The sequence below is a fragment of the Sarcophilus harrisii genome, chromosome 1 (assembly GCF_902635505.1).
Source record: "Sarcophilus harrisii chromosome 1, mSarHar1.11, whole genome shotgun sequence".
NCBI classification, from domain to species: Eukaryota; Metazoa; Chordata; class Mammalia; order Dasyuromorphia; family Dasyuridae; genus Sarcophilus; species Sarcophilus harrisii.
Window position 1 is genome coordinate 214,983,536 of NC_045426.1, and position 14,887 is coordinate 214,998,422.

The 14,887-nt window shown below is 36.8% G+C and overlaps 1 protein-coding gene across 4 annotated transcripts in view; it reads right to left on the reverse strand.

Moving 5' to 3' along the window:
• The window catches only part of TDRD7 (tudor domain containing 7), a 100,059-nt gene extending 86,791 nt beyond the window's left edge, over nucleotides 1-13,268 (reverse strand). For 2 of the 4 annotated variants that reach the window (XM_031936759.1, XM_031936741.1), the window contains exon 1: nucleotides 13,111-13,268. The gene's annotated coding sequence lies outside the window, so the exon portion shown is untranslated. Of the gene's footprint in view, nucleotides 1-12,180; nucleotides 12,596-12,879; nucleotides 12,957-13,110 lie in introns of those variants that run through there. The other 2 variants (XM_031936748.1, XM_031936752.1) reach the window with 2 other exon arrangements.
• Between the last annotated feature and the right edge of the window lie 1,619 nt (nucleotides 13,269-14,887).

Here is a 14,887-nt window from a genome sequence, read left to right on the forward strand (position 1 = left end):
TTTTAAGCTCTGCCCTGGGTAACTGGCTTGTTTGCATCTCCTTTTAATATTCTGGTTTTCTACTCTACTGGAACTTTGCTCTCTAATTTACAGAAGGTGGAATAATAGGAAGAGGTGATGAGGAAGGAAAGCAAAGAAGGGAAAGAAGATGGCAGACAAAAATAGAGGTGAGACACTTTCTATTCCTATAGGCTAGGAATTCTACTTTCTTTGTGTTTCATGTCCCCCTCTGGCAATATAGTGAAACCTATAGATCCTTTTTCAGAATGGTTCTAAATGCATTTAAAAAAATACATAGAATTACAAAGGAAATCAATGACATGTAAATACACAGTTGTCAAAAGATTTTTAAGAAACAAGTTCAGGGAGTAAAAGTTATTAAGAAGACCTGTTATAGAGGGACATAAGGCATCTTTGTTTCCTTCTCTATTATCAGCACCTATTCTGCTAGTTGTGAGAATCCCATAGAAATGCTAAGATCAGCAGCTCCAGCAAAATCTTATCCATCTCCACATTTTCCTTTTACCCAGAGACCACCACCCTTGTAACAAGTCCAAGTCCATCCTCCAGGAGATTATGCCAACACTTCCAAATTTCTTCTCTGGATGCTCTAAATACTTAATAGTACACTTCATGTCTCAAAACTTTAACCATACATAATTAACATAATACTAGGATACATTACTTCATTTATGCTTATCTAAGAATTGACACATAGAGCATGCACCCTGTATTTCAAAGCATGGAGTCAGCTTTTTTTGGTAGCTGACAAGTCAGCACACATATATCCAAGTCAAAGTATCCATTTTCTATCTAAATTGTCCCAAGAACCTTTTCCCCTTTTCCCCACTCCCAGCTTCCTCACAAAAAAGATATAAAGCATAAGAAATTATATTATTGCTTCATTTTGACAGTTAGAATCTTCAAACCCTTAGGAAGATAGTGATTTCTAATATAGTAAAAGAAGTAAAAGAAACTGCTGGTTTAAAATATCTCAGGTTTATTATGCCTTTTTTGATTCTCCTTGCTATTGTTCTATGATCTCCAATATTTACATACTGATTCTCCTCAGTAATTCTGGTTGGTCACATTCATCTTGTTTTATTCTCAACCTCTCTCCACCTTGGTTTGCCTGGCCTCTAATCCTGTAACTTCCATTCATCAATTCAATCTAATAAACATTTTAAGCACTTTTACTGCATGCCTCTTCCACCCCCCCCCCCACAAAAAAAAGGAAGATAATTTATTTTTATCAAACAGTAAAGATTTTTATTCTTAAGGGGCATTTTTTTTTTCAGTAATCCTAAACTTTCTGGAATCCAGAGCACCATTTTAAAATTATTGAAGAGACAATATACTAGAATCAATTGTGTGCTGGAGGTGAGGAAGGCTGCCTGTGTCATAGCTAACAAAACTTCAACTACTACAATGAAATTTGTTTTCCATAATGCATGTCTCCTACTCTCTATCCCCCCTTCTATTTATAACATAAGGACATATTTTGCTTCTTAGAGATTTTTTTTCTGCTAAGTGCTATCCCTTCTATGACAGATATAAATGAAGCTATATTGCTTGCTACAGAATATATTCATGTATCTACATACCTACACACCTTAATATATAGTTATATTAATTTAATAAATAAGGAATCTGAGTTGGCATTCATATCTCAAATCTCAAGAGGAAAAAAACTAACAATTCTAAGTTACAAATAATGAACCCCAAGGAGGAACAATGCCCTCTATAGGACTGCTGTCTCCTTATTTTAGGAGAAAAATCTAAAATGCTTGTCCAGAACCTCTTAGGGAGTTCTATCCTTAATTTCTCTGTATAGATTTTCCAACTGTTAATTGTTTTCTACTTTCTTGCTCCTAAAACCAACCACATCTCCCAATAATTACTAGGTAAAACTCTGCTACTTACCTCTAGAGAGGAGTGATGGACTCAGGATGCAAAAAGAAACAAACATTGACAAACACAGATAATATAGGAATTTGTTTTGCTTGAGTATGCCTATTTCTTTTGTTGTTGTTGTTAATTTTACTTTTTAAAGATTTTTATTCTCAAAACATATTTATAGTTTTCAACATTCACCCTTGCAAAACTTTATGTTTCAAATTTTTCTCTCTCCTGTCCCTCTACTCCTCCTCCCCTCATGGAAAGTAATCCAATATATGTTAAACATGTGCAATTCTTTTATACATATTTCTACAATTACCTTGCTGCACAAGAAGAATTAGATCAAAAAGGAAAAAAATAAGAAAACAAAACAAGTCTACAACAACAAAAAGAGTGAAAACACTATGTTGTGATCTTCACTTATCCCATGGTCCTCTCTGGATGCAGATGGCTCTCTCCATCACAAGACTATTGAAACTGTCCTGAATCACCTCATTGTTGAAAAAAGCCACGTACATCAGAATTGATCATTATATAATCTTGTTGCTGTGTACAATGTTCTTTTTGTTCTACTCACTTCATGCAGCATCAGTTCACGTAAGTCTCTCCAGGTCTTTTTAAAATCATCCTGCTGATCGTTTCTTATAGAACAATAATATTCCATAATATTAATATACCATAACTTATTCAGCCATTCTCCAACTGATGAGCATCCACTCAGTTTCCAGTTCCTTGACACTGCAAAATGAGCTGCTACAAATAGTTTTGCACATGTGGGTCCTTTCCCCTTTTTTAGGATCTCTTTGGGATACAGGCCCAGTAGAAGCATAGATGGATCCAAAGAGTATGCACAGTTTGATAGCCCTTTAGGCATAGTTCCATATTGCTCTCTAGAATAGTCAGATCAGTTTACAACTCCACCAACAATGTATTAGTGTCCCAGTTTTCCCACATCTGTTCTAATATTTATCATTATCTTTTCCTGTCATTTTAGCCAATCTGAGAGGTATATGATGGTACCTCAGAATTGTCAATTTGCATTTCTCTGATCAATAATGATTTAGAGCATTTTTCATATGACTAAAAATGGTTTTAATTTCTTCATCTAAAAATTGTTCATATCCTTTGACTATTTATCAATTGTAGAATGGCTTGTATTTTTATAAATCTGCGTCAATTCGCTATATATTTTAGAAATAAGGCCTTGGATATAAATTTTTTTCCTAGTTTGCTGCTTCCATTCTAATCTTATCTGCATTGCTTTTGTTTGTACAAAAACTTTTAAACTTAATATAATAAAAAATATCCATTTATATTCTATAATGTACTCTAATTCTTTTTTATGGCTATTAATTTTAATATTTTTGTTTTATCAATAAGGGACGGGAAGTGGTAAAGAAAGGAAAGTCTTCTGACAGAGTTGCCCCTCAAAAGAGGTTCAATGAAGCATTAAAAATATGCAGAAGAGAACATGAGAAGAGGTTGATCTGTGGAATGGATTAAGTATACAACAAGACAAATGAATTTAGGAGTCTTGTGTTTGATAACCCCCAAAACTCATGCTGGTAGGATGAGAATTTATTATTTAACAAAAATTGCTAGAAAAAAATGAGAAAGTAATCTGGGAGAAATTAGGTATAGAGACATATCCTACACTTTATATCAAGATAAGATCCAAATGGATACATGACAGACATTAAAAACGTCATGATAAATGAGAAGAATGGGGAAAATTACTTTTTAGATCTATGAACAGAGGAAGTATTCACAACTAAACAAAGGATAGAGAATAATACAAGTTAACATTTTGGGGAAAATAAAAGCAACTAAAATTAGAAGATAAACAGGTAAATGCTTCTTTTTGCAGCAACTTATGTTAGTAAGATCTTATTTCCAGGGAATATAAGGAACTGATTAAGATCAGTAAGAGTAAGAACCATTCCCCAATTGACAGAAAGGAAAAAAATAAGCAGTTTTTGGAGGAAGAAATTGAAGCTATCAATACCCATATTTAAGAAAAAAAAATCCAAATCACTAAGTCAGAGAAATGTAAATTGAAGCAACTATGAGGTCCTACTTCACAACTATTAATTATCAGAGATGGCCAAAAAGGAAAATGATAAATGTTGGAGGGGCAGTTAGATGGCACAATTGGATAGACCACTGGCCCTGAAGTCAGAAGGACCTGAGTTCAAATCCAGCCTCAGACACTTAATACTTCCTAGCTGTGTGACCCTGGGCATGTCACTTAACCCCAACTGCTTCAGCAAAAAAGATAAATGTTCGAAAGGCTGAAGAAAAAACAAGGAAGGGCACCATCAATACGCTCTTGCTGTAGCTATGAACTGGTTAAGGTATTTTGGAGATCAATGAATGCCCCAAAAGTTACTAAACTATGCATGTATGCCTGATAATACTATTTTTAGGCCTATCCCCTAAAGAAAGAGGAAAAGGACTTATATGTTAAAAAAAAAAATAGTAATAAATTACAGCAGCTCTTTTTACAGTTGCAACTTAGTGATATTCCCACCAACTGGAAAATGGCTGAATAAATCATGGTATATAAATGTAAGGGAATACTATTGTGCCATAAGAAAGGATGAAGGGATGATTTAGGAGAAACATGTATACATGTATGAACTGATACAGAGTAAAGTAAGCAGAATAAAGAGAATAATTTTTACAATAATACAACAATTAAGTTTGAAAGCCAACACAATTATCCACTATTATCAACAGGACTGATAAAGCAGCATGCTACCTACCACCTGGGAGATGATAGACTCAGGATACAGGAGACACAATTTTCTTGAATACATACAATGTGTCTGTCTCTCTCTACTTCTGTTAAAAGCTGTTTCCTCCTCATGGGAAGGAGGGAAATTGATTTTTTTGTTAATTATACAAGATAAAATCTAATTAAAAATATTAGGAAGGCCAGAAGAAAATGCAGACAAGCAGAACAGTTTGGCAAGTTATGTAACAGAAAGGTGATGGATTAACATGCATAATGAAATATATTTCTGGATGTAGTCCATATGCTTATATATTATGTTGGTTTTCTTTTCTTTTTCCCCCCAGTAGGGAGAAAAGCTATAGGAAAGAAAAAAAAATTGATAAATCAAAAAAAAATTAAAATTGATGTTGAATTTATCAAATGTTTAAAAGGAAAAACAAACTGTACATAACAAAGATGTGGAATTTCATGTGTATTCTTTTTGTTGTTCTATTCTGCATAAGACAACAATTATTTTATTTACTGTTTGTTAAATTCTGGATTAATTTAAGAGTTCTGGTTCCAGAGATACTAACATCCAAGAAACTATAGAAAATTTAAATTTGAAATTTTTAGATATAACTCCCTACCCACAAAATACTCCAACAAAACAAAAGAATGAAAATCTTTTAATTTAAAAATTTTGACAATATTCCAAGAGAAAAACTGTAATTTTGATTCTTTAGAGTTAAAAAACAAAGTTTGATAAAATGAAGAGAAACCTCAATAGGAAGAGACAAGGATAATAATTTTAAAAATTAAAAGATATAAAGAAAAAAAGAACAGAGCAAAAAAAATAACTAAATTTTCTGATGAAGAAGGGAACCTGGATTTGTATTTTAAGTGGGATAGGGAAGCATTTCTTCTATCAAAGGAGCTGAGCATCTTCCCACATGATTTCAGAGGTTAAGTAATTTGTCCAGGCTTTCAGTAGCTCAGAGATTATTTTCTAGAGGGAGGCAAGTAATACAAGGTTCAATTCTTTTTGGGTAGAAAGAGACCATAGGTTCACTAATAAGAAACTTAAAGAGATCTCTTAGGATAAGTCCTTCAGTACTAGAAACTGAAGATTTTAAGTGGGATGACACAGAATTTTCTTCTCTCCACTACAGCTTTCAATTAACAACTATTCAACTTGGCATAGGCAGCACACATTGGTGAAAAGGGAAACACAGCAGTATTTCCCTTTTTGTTAAATAAAACTTCAAACATTCAGAAGAGAGAATAAGCTTGTAGAAAATTCATAATAAAGACTTCTGGCAAATATAGCAACATGAAAATTTAAATCAGAATCTAGTTCCCCTAAGAAATTCTCTAGTGAAGATAAAAAAAAACTCTGGAAGAAGCAGTGATGAATCAAACCAAGGGAAAACATTAAGTTTCTGTAGATTCCAACCCTACACTGAACTGTTTCCAAGGATAATAGTGAGGATCACTTCAATAGATCCCTTTCAAACTTGCACAAATTTAACAAAAAGATAGTTGAGAAAAACCTTAAGGCCTTTAATTGAAGTTCATTTGAATTAGAAATGGTAAATCTCTAGTCATTTTTGAATGGAAGAAGCAAAAAGAAATATGCATATCCTAATCTATACATGATATACTTTGTACTAGGATATAAAAATATAAAAAAGAATATTAAATACATCCTTTATTGATCATAACAATAAAAATTATAATAAAGTATATAGATAAATGAAGATTAAAAATATAAGAGACAAAACAAAACACAAAAATAACAATTTTTATCAAGGAAAATGAAAACAATATGACAATATACCAGAATCATCAGAATGCAGTTAAAGTAATTCTTAAGGGAAAGTTAATATCTCTAATTATTTTCATCAAAAAAAGAAAGGGGAAGGGAAGCAAGAGAGGAGGACAAAAGCAAGAATGACATTGAGTTGAGAGAGAATATAAGAGTTGAGGATGGGGGGTGGGAGGGAGAGTGAGAATAAGTCCCAGAGTCAAAAAAGGGCCTGAGCTCAAATATGACCCCAGATCCTGGTCATTAAACCTCATTGCTTCCAGAAACAAAAAAACAAGGGGTATGGTGGTGCAGAAAAACAGAGATGGGGATAAAAGGGGAAAAAAAGGGAGAAAGAGAGAGTGCTCAAGTCCATACTGAACAAGTGTTTTTCTTTTAATTCTCACTGATTTTGTTTTGTACAAAAGTTTTTCATAGTGATTTAGAGCTGGAAGGACTAGATTCTATCGAGTCCAACCCCCTAGAGTCTACTCAAGTCAAGAGCTGCATAAAAGACTCTGTCCTTAAGAATTATATGGAGTGACAGAGAGTGGGGTTTCTATCTCAATCCTAATAGTTGCTTACTGCATAATGAAAAACAAGTCATTTAAGCTTTTCAAAACCTTCATATTCACAGCCAGTATGACTTATTTAAATAGAGGGGTGTTCTAGAAGTCAGAAGACTGGAATCAAGTCTCAATTCCTATATTTAACATATTTTAGTTGTGTGTGACTGGACAAGTCAAGTCACTATAATTCTCCTGTGCCTCTAAAACTTGTAAATGTTAGAACAAATGCCAATCTTCCCTTCTTCCTAATTCCTATAGTCAACATTATAATATAATAATGGGTAGTTAGGTGGCATAGTGCTGGGCCTTAAGTCAGGAAGATTATTAGTCTTTTGAACTAGATACTTAATAAATTTGTGATTCTGGGCAAGTCACTTAATCATGTTTGCTCAGTTCCTCAATTGTAAAATGAGCTGGAGAAGGAAAAGGCAAACTACTCTAGTATCTATGCCAAAACAAACAAACAAACAAATAAGGTCACAGAATCAGATACAGCTGAAATGACTGTACAACATAACACATTTATACCTAAACTAGATTTCTAACAGGTTTTTAGTGTCTCTCTTTTCTTCAGCAACCAACCATCTCAATTAAAAAAAAAATCCATTCAAGATTTGTAGTTTTTACAATCTGATATAAAAATCTACTGAATTACTCCAATCACAACAACAACAAAAATAATGTAAGAATCTACTGAATTCCTCTGATCATGTCTCTTGAGTAATTCAGAAAAATAAATGTTTGACTAGAAATAAAGATGGGTTGGTTTGTGAAAACAGAAGATATCCAGGGTAGTTTATATATTCCTTTGGGATTTACACAATGTAAAGAAACCTAGAAGAAAGTCCTCAAAACACTGCCTGAACTCTCTGTGGTATTTTACAAAAGGACATAGCCAAGAGTCACACAGTATGGACAGGCAGAGAAGGAGGGGGACCAACAACGATGAAGCCATAATCCACTCTCACACACAATTTTTTGTAACTTATAGGCCTCTAAGATTTAGAAATAACTATACTCCCAAGAAAAAATAGCTCACAAATTTATACAATCACAAATCTTTATTTAACAATCTTGTGGGGGGAAATGGTATTGGTATTATCCATAGTTTTACAGATGAGGAAATCGAAGCAAAGAGATGTTAACTTAAAATGGCCCATACCTCATCTAAAAGCCACAATTCAAACCCAAGGGCTTCTGAATAGACTTTAGTCCAGAGATCTTGGGGTTCCAGCCAACACAAAAACAAATTGGCAATTTCAATTTTAAGATGCCATCACATTTGTACTTCTGTCTTATAGAGGTGTTGGAAGGAAAGAAGTGCTTTGTAAATCTTAAGGTGAGTCATCACTTAGACTAGGAAAAATCATTATGGGAAATATACAGGCACTTGGGTTTTTAGGCTCATAAGATCATACTGAAAGGACCTTAAAGGTCATCTATTTCAAACTTTTTATTTTATAGGAGAGGGAATTAAGATCTAAAGAGATTGACTTGTTCAAAGTCCCAGAGGTTGGCAGAATTTGAATCAAAGTCCTCTGACCCTTATCCAATATCAATTAATACTGGAAGATTACCCCCCCCCCAAAACAAAAACAAACCCAAACCCAAACCATTATATCTTACCTCTCTTTTTTTTTCCCTTTAAAGAGTAAAAGTAATTCCAGTCACTGACCTAGCATCACAAGGATTCTCAAAAACCATGTTAATCAATTCTCCATCCCCAAGCTAGGCAAGATGTAAATTTGGTTGTGGATAGATCAGTTTTCTGGGTAATATATATCAAGAAAAGAGAGATAAAAAGAGGCTGAAAGGTCTAGCAACTTTAAGCCTCTTCATTTACTGGAAATTTACCAATTGTGAAGCTTGAGAACCATGGGAGATAAGATCAAATTTGACATTCTGGTCTTATTAGCTTGTCTACATTCTTTTCTCTCCAATTCCCTTTCTGAATAAAAGTCAAAAAGTCCAATGAGTTAAATGTGGCTATAACCAGTCAACTACCTGTCCAGTTAAAAAAATACATACGAATCTTACTGATGGGTTATGTCACTTCGGTTTTAAAGATTTGATATAGGTAGCCCTCCCTAATCCCAAACCCCTTGGGTTACCCCCTCTGCACATGACCTTGCTCTGATTCAACTCTAATACTCTCACTCCAATTTATTTTTCAAGTGTAAAGCAGGGACTTCTGAGTTAAGAAATCTAAAAAATGCTCCAGAGAGAAAGGATTCTAAATGTTAAAACATCTAATGCTCAAAAACTACTGAATATTAATTTTTTATCTCAGACTTTAAAAGCACAATATTACATTTTATGAAAAAAGAATTTGACTCTGCTGTATGGGATCATTCACCTCACTAGCATACACCAGCAAATTTGCCAGAAATACCAATTGTTCCAGAACTCCCTACCTACCAAGGTGTTGGCAAATTACATTCTCCTTAAGTAGAAATGCACTTATTTCAATTTTCTAAGAAAGAGGCACTTGGTCCTACTGGATTTAGGGGAGAAATGGATTAGGGTAAGCAAGTAGGAGATAACAGATAATTGCTTCCTTCTTTATATTGTTAGTCCCTGAAAAGAAAATCTCCCCTGATACTACTGAAGCTGCTAATCTACAAGCCACCTCTTGCTCCATAGTCCTAACATTCTTTTTTTTTCTTAATTAAAGTTTTTTATTTTCAAAATACATGTATGGATAATTTTCAACATTCATCCTTACAAAACCCTGTGTTCTAATTTTTCCCCTCTTCCCCTCATTCCCTCTCCTAGATGGCAAGTGATCCAATATGTTAAACATGTGCAATTCTTTTATATGTATTTCCACAAATATCAAGAAAAATCTGATCAAAAAGAAAAAAAAGAAAAAGAAAACAAAATGTAAGCAAACAACAACAAAATGAGTGAAAATGCTATGCTATGGTCCACATTCAGTTCCTATTGTCCTCTCTCTGGGTGTAGATGGCTTTCTTCAAGACCACTGGAACTGAATAGTTCCTGAATAGAACATTCAAGGAATAGGAAAATAGCAATCAACAGTACTTTGACTGAAGCCTAAAGTCAAAATAATTTGCTAGAAGTTAAGTCAAACTCTAGTCTGGTAAGCCTCATATACTGCAGTACAAAGTTTGAGAAAATCCTCTTATGTGAAACCCCTGGCATTTGAGTTCTCAAGTAGCTCTCTGGGACTTTAGCTGGTTAGTCAGAAACTAAGCTACTGTCCTAAGGACTAAATGTTAAAAGGATGAAAATAAAATAAAAATTAATCTAAAAACCTCCCCATGAGCAGTCATTTATTTCTCACTCCCTGTGACTTCAAATGGAGTACTACACCAAGTCAGTGTGGGATTATTATGCCTCCTAGTACCCTTGCAGCATCCATATTACAATACTGTATTATCAACTACTTCTCATTTGGTTCAAGCCGCTCCATATTAGTAGTAGATAGAGACCTGGGCTAGTTATAAAGTTCTGGTTTTATATCCTGCCTTTAACATTTATTTACTGTGTGACCCTGGACAAATCACTTAATTGTTCTGTGCCTCAGGGTCCTCATCTGTAAAAAGAGTTAGATTGGTTTAGCCTCTAAGGACTTTTCCAGTTCCAATTTTTTATCTATTTCCCCAAATTAATATTTTTCATTTCATAAAATTGAATTTTGGCTTTCATTAAAACAAAAGGAGTAGGTATAATATAATGGCAAATGTAGGAACTGCAGAATCACAAGATTGAAGTTAAGAGACTCAACTCTGTTACTTAACATAGGCTAAAAACTTGAAGCAAATTACAATCTCTTTAGGTTTGTTTCCTCAGATGTAAAATGAAGAGAATTAAGACTAAATTCCTTTCCAGATCTAACATTCTATTTATCTGTCAATTGATTCTTAATATTCTTAGAAAAAAACTCAAGTGGTTGGGAGGCAGCTTGGTATAAAAATAGAATGTTGGATTTGGAATCAAAAGATTTGGATTCAAATCTCATCTGGTCCCCAAACCATTATTTTTCTGGGTCTTGGTTTCTTTATATTTAAGGTGAGTAGTGTGAAGGGAGTTGGAATAAATAACTTAGGTCTCCTTGACCTATTAATTCACAGTTCTTCTGCCTTTAATTAAATAACCAAAGTTCTAGTTTTAAGACTTTTAGTTTCTATTTGAGATGTAGTTATGGTAACAAGTTTCACTTGAACACATTTCATTAGCAACTGATAATTTCTTCCTCAGCTTTAATTTCTACACCCAGTATACTCCTACTCAATTTTTCCTGGTGAAAACCTAAATAACTTTCCTTATTAAATGAACTCCGAAAGAGTGGGAAATTAAGTAAAACATTTAGGTGTTGACATATTTGGATTTCTTTGAAATTTTTCATTTCTTGTTCCTAATTTTAAATGCCTTAATAACTGCATGACTGACTACTGCAACATTTAATCACTAAAAAAGATACTTTTTGTAAATTTGTCTATAGCTAAAATATTGGATATAAGTTTAGTGGAAAGAGAACTGACTGAGAAGCCTAAAACCTGCCCTGTCTCTTATCTTTTATCAAGCTCCTATCTAAAGAACCTCAGGTTTTCTCATATGTAAAATGAGGAACTAAAGGATTTCTCAATTTTTTCCCCCAGCTCTAAAACTCCTTGATACAAAAAAGTCAAATTATTGTGACAATAGAACCTCCTTTCCAAGACATGAACAGAGATTCCAAATACAAAATCATTGTTTAAACCAATTTGTAAGTGATCCTTATAAATCGGTTTTGGCTTCACATTCACTAAGAATCTAAGATATACTAGTTTCTAAGGTATAGAGACTTAAATTGTAGGATGAAAAACTCACCAAACAATTCCTACAACCAAATACTAATCAGACCAACAAAGCCCAAAACAATACAGTAATTAGAGGGGACTAAGAAATAGGGAGTGGCCATACAAGAAGGATAAAAATCAACTCACTTGTATCTAGTTCAAAACATATATTTGCGAAATACTCAAGAATTTATTGCATGGTTATATTGCATGGAGAACTTTGGTCTCGAAAGACTTAAAACTTAGGAAGAGGCACCTAACATTCCCAACAGGTAAATTTAGGGCGTAGCAACAAACCCAACACAAAAATTAGTAGGTCGAGGAGGTGGACAAGGAATAAAAATCAATTCATTTGTATCTGATTCGAATCCTTCCTCTACTTACTACTAATGTGACTCCAGGAAAGTCACTTCAAGTGCCTGGCTCGGTCAACAAGCAACGAATACATCAAGTGCTTACTTCTGTGTCAGTCACTGCTTTCATTTTTATCTGCATTAGGGGAAGGTTAAGGCTTACTTACTGTACGGTGCTTAAAGACTTAGTTACAATCTTAATTATTACGTCCGACACCTGCCACCCCCTCACCTGAACCATAAATTTAAACCCATTGTCTCAAAGAAGCTACTCAACACAACATAAGCCTTTATCAGTTGTTACATGAATGAAATCTGCACAGAATTTAGATTCGATAAATTTCCTCTCCAACTAGAGAGAGACTAAGGCAGGGGACAATTGCTTTCCCCAACCCCCAGATTCGGATCTGAAGCATTAACTCCCCGGCTCCCAATCCGGACTCCCAGGCAATAACTGCCCGCTCCCCTGTTTCTGACTCAAGGCATTAAGACCTCACCCACCCCGCCCCCCACCCCGCCTCGGTCCTAGCCCGCTGGCAGTTTAGACCCAAGGATGATTTCGCAGCCAGGAGCACGGAATCTGGGGGGAGAACTGCGCCAAGGGCAATTTAACTGAGCGTGGGAACCGCCCTCCGCTGGCTGAGGGAAGCGCTGGGGAAATGGGGACTTCCAGCCCCACGGGTGGACAGCTAAGTGAATGGAGCCCCACCCGGGCCCAGCCGTAACCCACTCCAGGAGTCGCAGGGCCAGAGGTGCTGCGGGGGGTCTGTACAAGGGAGTGTCAGTCTCAGCCCGATCCCGAGTCCAGTCCGGAGGCGCTCCCAGCCCAGGTACAAAGCGGCCGAGATACCGGTCCGGGAGCGCAGTGGGCGGCGCCCGCCTCGCCGAGGCTGCGCCGGTATCCCTGGAGATGGGGGGGGATAGCCAATGGCCGGAGAGGGGGGTGGGGGCGGGTGCTTACCTGGGTCCGTGCGCTGGGGATCCTTCCCAGCGCCGGTGGTCAGCACCGTCTCGGTCAGTCGCCACCACGGCCACGACTTTCAATTTCGGTTTGCTCACAGCCAGCTCCCGGACCTCTGAGATAGCTCTTCAGGAGCTCTCTAACCCCACCCCGTCCCGCCCCGTCCCGCCCAGATCCTTCCCCTGCCTACCTATGTTTTCCCCACCCCTCCCACATCTCCGTTCCGTTCCGCCCCGCCCCCTCTCTTGCCCCGCCCCACGTAGTACGCCTGCGCACAACCGCCGCGGCGATCCACCTTCCCTTCTTTTTCCTGCTTAGTGCGCACGCGCAACTTTCTCCAGCCTTCCTGGTTCTCCTACCAGTCCTTCCTCCAACCAAATGCCAAGGGTGAAGCCGGGAGGGAGGAGCGCGGCGGAGAGGAGGAGCCGATTCGGCGGACTGGCCGGCCCACCCGAGGTGGCTGAGAAGAGCAGTGGAAACCGACGCCACCCAGCGGTTTCTGCGCGCGTCGTGATCGCGACTCCGCGCTACCGGAAAGAGGCTCGTGGGCGCTGGTGGCTGGAGTGAGTGGGAACCGGGCGGTTGTGCCCTCGAGGCCCGCGGGCAGGGCCCGCTCCGAGGCCCGCTGGATGCGTGGTCCAGGTTAGGCCCGGAGCCAGGAGAGCCGGCCGAGCCGGCGTGTGGCGGAGAATGCCGGGGGAGGGGCCCAGGGCAGTACGCACAGGGGACCCCCTGCCCGTCTCTTGGTTTCTCTCCGAATCTCCCGCCTGCCTCCACACACACATTCTCAAAAACCTTAGTCTAGTTTTAAGCTTTGGAATTCTATGCGTAAGTTTGTGTGATACGTAGTATCTATTTTACACACATTGTGAGATGTGTTATACATACACAGATATGTATCCTCATATATACATTGTGGCATTTATATTCTATATATACATATTGTGTAAAATGTATTATTATTGCATCCATAATCTCTAACGTATTCTATACGCAGTGTGGTATTTGTTACAGACATAGTTTGTGAAATGTATTATATATATGCATCCTGTGTGAAATGTATCTCTTATGTATACTCCTGTAGCACGTATACCGATATGTATTTATATATACTCTGATACATAGTATCTATACGGCATATATATGCAGCATGTATATGAACTATGAAATGTATTACATACATTTATGAATGTGAAATATACACACTCGCACTGTATTATATACACGGTGCGCGATATATGTTCTGTATTTCATATACACACTGTGATTCTTGTCGATTCTTTGTGACTTCGTTTATAGTTTTCTTGGCAAAAATACATGAGTGGTTTGCTATTTCTTTTTCCAGCTCATTTTACAAATGAGGAAACGAGGCAAACGAATGATTTGCCTGGGTCACAGAGCTATTCAGGTCCTTCTGACTTCAGGGCCAGCATTCTATCCCCTGTCACACAGTTGTCCCACACACTATATAGTGTGTGTGTGTGTGTGTGTATACATATATATGAAATATATTTAATCTGAGATATATATATATATACACACACTGTATGTGAATATGTATCATATATTATACAATATATGATGTGTTTTATATGTCAAATATATACTTTATGATGTGTATTAATCTGAGCCTTGAAAGAAATCAGATATCCCAAGGGGGTGATGTTCTAGCTCTAGGGACAATCAGTGCAAAGGAATAAAGATGGGAGATGAAACATTGTGTGTTCAGATGAGCAGGTAGGCTAGTATTACTACATAACAGAATATTTAGGATGGG